Source organism: Lolium perenne, chromosome 2, assembly GCF_019359855.2.
Source record: "Lolium perenne isolate Kyuss_39 chromosome 2, Kyuss_2.0, whole genome shotgun sequence".
NCBI lineage: Eukaryota > Viridiplantae > Streptophyta > Magnoliopsida > Poales > Poaceae > Lolium > Lolium perenne.
Window position 1 is genome coordinate 43,609,796 of NC_067245.2, and position 6,000 is coordinate 43,615,795.

Below are 6,000 nucleotides of genomic sequence, written 5' to 3' on the forward strand. Positions count from 1 at the left end.
ACTGAAATACAATCATCGCAATCTTGTTCTACTGTTTTCTGCAAACAATCATCATCCACACTATACATCTAATCCTTTGTTACAGCAAGCCGGTGAGATTGACAACCTCGCTGTTTCGTTGGGGCAAAGTACTTGGTTTGTGTTGTGCAGGTTCCACGTTGGCGCCAGAATCCCTGGTGTTGCGCCGCACTACATCTCGCCGCCATCAACCTTCAACGTGCTTCTTGGCTCCTACTGGTTCGATAAACCTTGGTTTCATACTGGGGGAAAACTTGCTGCTGTACGCATCACACCTTCCTCTTGGGGTTCCCAACGGACGCGTGCTGTACGCGTATAAAGCATTTTTCTGGCGCCGTTGCCGGGGAACTGAAGAAAAGTTACACCACAAAGATTTCTAACTCCCACGTCAACTACGCGCCAGCAAGCGTCCATTCACCCCCCCCTCTTGTTCGCTACGATTCGTTCAATTGGTATCAGAGCAAGGTTTTCTTGCTCGGGCTTTACCTCCTAAGAAATGGCCGAACAAGAGAAGGTTGTGAATGGGTCCCTTCCCGGTGAGCAACCCCCTCCATCATCTATCATCGATAGCACAACGGCTAGGTTGGATGACCTCAAGAAATTGGAGTCATCCATTGTTAGCCAAATGAAGGCAATCATGATGGAGTTGGTTGCTCTAAAATCATCCTCCACCATAGATCCTAAGGCAAGTTCCGTGGATCCCCCATCAAAAGCTAATCAATTTCCTCTTGTTGATTTTGTCGCTCAATCGACAAAAGACCCGCAAAAGGACGGGCTTGGGGAGACCGGTACTTCATCGAAAGGGAAGGATGAGACACCGGTTGCGGAACGTTTAGGGGGTAATCATGCGGTGCCACCACCAAGTAACAAGGGATTAACTTATCAATGCCTACAAGTTGCAGACTAGGGTTTAGTTGGAAGTAGAGGGCAAGTAGATCTCGAGGGTTTCAGCCGAAAAGTACTCGACAATTAAGAAACTAGGGTTTGCGTGAAACAATGAGTCGATCCTTTCTTTGTCCCTCGAGTCCCCCTTATATAGGAGGCGGAGCCGAGGGATTCATGGTACACAAGTTTACAGAGTCCGGGGGGTTTCTGAACCGTCCCATAATAATTACAAGCTGATATTCCTAATACAATTCTATCTTTCCTTAATACTAATTGGGCTTCCAGGCTTCATATTCTTTGACTCGTGGACCTTCAATAAACCCCGGGTACCATTTTTGGCAAGCCCATTGGGGATGCCTATGTCAGTAGCCCCCGAGATTTTGCTTGAATCGAAGAATCAGGGAAAATCTCCAACTTTATAATCACCAAACAACCTTTCAAAACATCATATAGCTTTAGACATTTATATATTGTACAGGGATAATGGTAATTGGGGCTAGTTCATCTGACGGATCAGGTACTAGTTAACTGCTCTAGTGGTAATCCGCAAAAACCTACTTCAAGATCACGTCCCTGGACATGATCTCGGGATACTGGTGTTAACTCGACATGCGCCGCTTAAGGTCTTACCATTTGTCGAGTCCCAGTTATGTTTTATCGGGTACCTAACGCGTCCGTTAGGATTTTTCTTCGTATCTGCTGATACGGAAAAAAGTAGCAAACCGACGTCAGAGACGGTGCCACGCCGCTCAGAACGAATCTGGGGTCTTACCTTCGCAGAGTTTTGCGGCATTCAGAGATTATTCACGGCTTTGGCGCTCTGAGAATATATTGTCGAGTGCTTTTTCGGCTGTTGAAATAGCACATTTTATTGAGTCAACGGATGACTTATCTTGTCTTCCCGATGGGAGTATATGGAGAGTTATTTGTATAACTCGAAATACGCTCATTATATTTTTTATAATGTCATCGGGCACGCGAACAGCGTTCCCGATGGGAGTAGCCCCCGAGGCTACAGCCAAGGACTTGTACTTGGTTGTAGGCTCATCATTTCAATATCTTTTGTCGCTATATTGTCATGTTGCCGAGTTCTTCTATCTTTATCGGGTGCGCGACCAGCGCTCCCGATGGGAGTGGCCCCCGAGGCTATGGACGAATGCTTGCATTTGATCATAGGCTCTTGCCATTTCTATTTTGCCATACCCGAAATTTTCCTTTTTCAAAAGTAGCCCCGAGAATTTGATCATAAACTTGTATTTGATCAAAGGCTCTCGAGATTGTTAGTAGTCCTTTCCTATCGCCATTTTCCTTAACCTCACAGCCGAGATTTTCATGTAGTAAGGTGACATCAGTGCTGATGATAGCCACGACCACTGTATTGGGAAGACGCGAGTACTGTCCTCTCTCTGACCTGCGGGCCCATAACCCACGACACGTTGACACGTTATCGTAGTGGGGGACACACGTCCTCCACTTTTTCTGGCACGCGCGCTGTAGCGTCTGGCTAGTTCCATCACAGTAAAAATACTGTTTTACCCCTTAGGCCACGTGTAAACCATCAAGTCCGTTCGTAGATCATCCAACGGTGCGACGTTTTGACTGAACCTACTATAAATAGCCATCGTCTTCCTCCATCAATCCCCTTCGGTGCGCCGCACCTCTGTTCTCTCTCCAAAAAATCTCCCATTGCACCCAAAACTTCCTGAGCTCAGCCATACTCTTACTCACGCCTTCGCCATTGTTGATGCCACCCCGCGCAAGGCTCACCAGGCACAGCACACCAAAATCTAAGATGGCGGCGCAATATTTGGGAGCGGCGGAGTGGGAAAGATCGAAGATCTCCAACTAGGACATCAACCTGATGAAGAAGCTCGGGCTGATGAAGAAGAAGGACACTCTGCGCTTCCCCAGCGAGGAGAGCTACCCGACGGCTCCTATAGGATATCGGGTTAGCTTCATTGACCACCTTATCTGCGGCCTATCCGTTCCTATTCACGATTTCCTCTGCGGTCTTCTCTTTGCGTACGGGTTGCAGCTTCACCAGCTGACTCCCAATTCCATCCTCCATGTCTCTATTTTCATTACTCTTTGTGAATGCTTTCTCGAAGTCCATCCTAATTGGGCTCTGTGGGAAACGCATCTTCTGCCTCCGCCGTAATGGCTCCCACAACATCGCCTACAACATAGGCGGTGTTGTTATCTGCATTCGCCCTGATGTCGAATACTTTGACGTCAAATTTCCCGACTCCGTTCAAGGGTGGCGCAAAAGATGGTTGTACGTCCACGAGGAGTGCCTTGACTCAGTGGAGTATAACATTGCTCCTTTTGATGGAGGTGCCAAAATTCTTCGCCGCCGGTCCTGGGACGCGGAGGCCACTGAAGAGGAGAAAACAGCGACATAGGCGCTGATGTCCCGTATCCTCGAGCTTCAAAATACCCGTGGCAAGGAATTGTCGGGTATCCAAATTACAACATATTTCCTTAGGATTAGAGTGCAGCCTTTACAAGCTCGCAAAAATCCCCTCTGGATGTACGCTGGCGAAGAAGATGTCGACCGGCTCTCCAAGGACCTTACTGTAAAGGACTTGAAGAAGCTTGTCCGAAGAATTTCGTCGCTTAGCAAGAAAGATGCGATTCCATCCTCTTGCCGCGTGGAGCCATATAGCGGCACCAACGCCCTCCCCGAGGTAAATTTTGTCGGCTGCTATTTTGCCCTTTCGAATTTTTTTTGATGTTTGTCGATTACTATTTTGCTGACACCCTTTATATAATTTCTTGTCGACATATCTTGTCCTTGTAGAATCATCAAGTTCTAGCTTCTCTTCCTTCTCTTCCTGAAGGCGGGGAAGTCGAAGAATGGGCTGTTGTCACCGATGACAACCAGGGTACTTCTCGCCCTGAGAGTGAAATCGCGGGTTCCCGCAAATCCGTGGCTTCCTCTGAAAGGGAGATTGATTCTGAGGCTTCAGAATCTACGCGTTCCATCCCCTCTGCTGCTTCTCCGACGAATAAACGGAAAAGGGATGAGGTCACAGATTCCGGTGCTTCCAAGACTAACAAGGCCCCTCTCGAGGAAATTTCACCCGAAGAGGAGGAGAGACCCTTCAATCCTTACGATGATGCCCTTGTTAGCTCGTGAGTTTTCATCACCTACTTCTTTTTTCCTCAATAAATTTGCATGTCTTTGTTTCTCATATTTTTCTTTGCTTCTATAGTGGCAACGAGCAGGAAAATCCTCCTATTGACGTGAATGCTCGAACGAGTATGTCTCGCACTTTAGTTATTTCCGAAGCTCAACCGGACGCGGATGAGACCTCGCCTCCTCAGCAAAATATAGGGCATCCGACTCCAGTTGCAAGCCCCCGGGCCTCTTCGCCAAAGAGAGCTAGGATTGAGCCGGTCAAAGAGTCTACTCTGTTGATTGGTGGTTCTGCGACTCCTTCGATGGATGATGTAAGTCCTCCTTTCATTTATGTTTTGACTTTTTCAGCACTTTCGACTCTCCCTTGATTTTTGTTTTTGTTGTCGAACTTTTGCTTCCTATGTTGATTTCTCTTCCTCTGTTTTCCCTTTCAGCCTTTGATGAAGGAATTTATCCGTCTTGGTACCCAATTCATCGGGTACCGTGACCATGCTAAGAGGCTTGAAGGTATTCTTTTCTTGCCTCTTTCCATTGAATAGGTTCTCCTTCATTATTTTGTCGTGACATTTGTTGTCCTTTGTTTTGCTAGATACTCTTGCGGAAGCTAACAAACGCGTTGATGCTCTTGCTCTTAAGTTAGAGCAAAGCAAAAAAGCTCGCAAGAAAGCTGAATCGGATGCCGCCGCTGTCGAAGATCTTCGAAAAATACTTCATGACGCGGAAAATTCTTTAAGCAAAAACATAGCTCAGCAGTCTGCTCGTGAAAGAGAAATCATCACTCGTTTGGAGTCAAAGAGCCGACGTTTTGTTAGTAAGTACTCTGACCATTTTCATTTCTTCGGGTAACCGTGCTTTTCTTGGCGCGTTTTTTGACAAGCTTGTGCAACATGCTCATTATCCAATTGTTTAAAATTCATTATGCTACTCCTCAAAGATATAATTTTAGCAGGGGGATAATATCTACCAATAAAAGCATCCTTGCATTTAGTCCATGAATCAATACTATTCTTAGGCAGAGATAGCAACCAATCTTTAGCTCTTCCTCTTAATGAGAAAGGAAACAATTTTAATTTTATAATGTCACCATCTACATCCTTATACTTTTGCATTTCACATAATTCAACAAAATTATTAAGATGGGCAGCAGCATCATCAGAACTAACACCAGAAAATTGCTCTCGCATAACAAGATTCAGTAAAGCAGGTTTAATTTCAAAGAATTCTGCTGTGGTAGCAGGTGGAGCAATAGGTGTGCATAAGAAATCATTATTATTTGTGGTTGTGAAGTCACACAACTTAGTATTTTCAGGAGTACCCATTTTAGCAACAGTAAGTAAAGCAAACTAGATAAAGTAAATGCAAGTAACTAATTTTTTTGTGTTTTTGATATAGCAAACAAGATAGCAAATAAAGTAAAACTAGCAACTAATTTTTTTTGTATTTTGATTTAGTGCAGCAAACAAAGTAGTAAATAAAATAAAGCAAGACAAAAACAAAGTAAAGAGATTGGAATGTGGAGACTCCCCTTGCAGCGTGTCTTGATCTCCCCGGCAACGGCGCCAGAAATTTAGCTTGACATGCGTACAGCACGCGACCGTTGGGAACCCCAAGTGGAAGGTGTGATGCGTACATCAGTAAGTTTCCCTCAGTTAGAAACCAAGGTTTATCGAACCAGTAGGAGTCAAGAAGCACGTTGAAGGTTGATGGCGGCGAGATGTAGTGCGGCGCAACACCAGGGATTCCGGCGCCAACGTGGAACCTGCACAACACAACCAAAGTACTTTGCCCCAACGAAACAGTGAGGTTGTCAATCTCACCGGCTTACTGTAACAAAGGATTAGATGTATAGTGTGGATGATGATTGTTTGCAGAAAACAGTAGAACAAGTATTGCAGTAGATTGTATTCGATGTAAAAGAATGGACCGAGGTCCACAGTTCACTAGAGGTGTCTCTC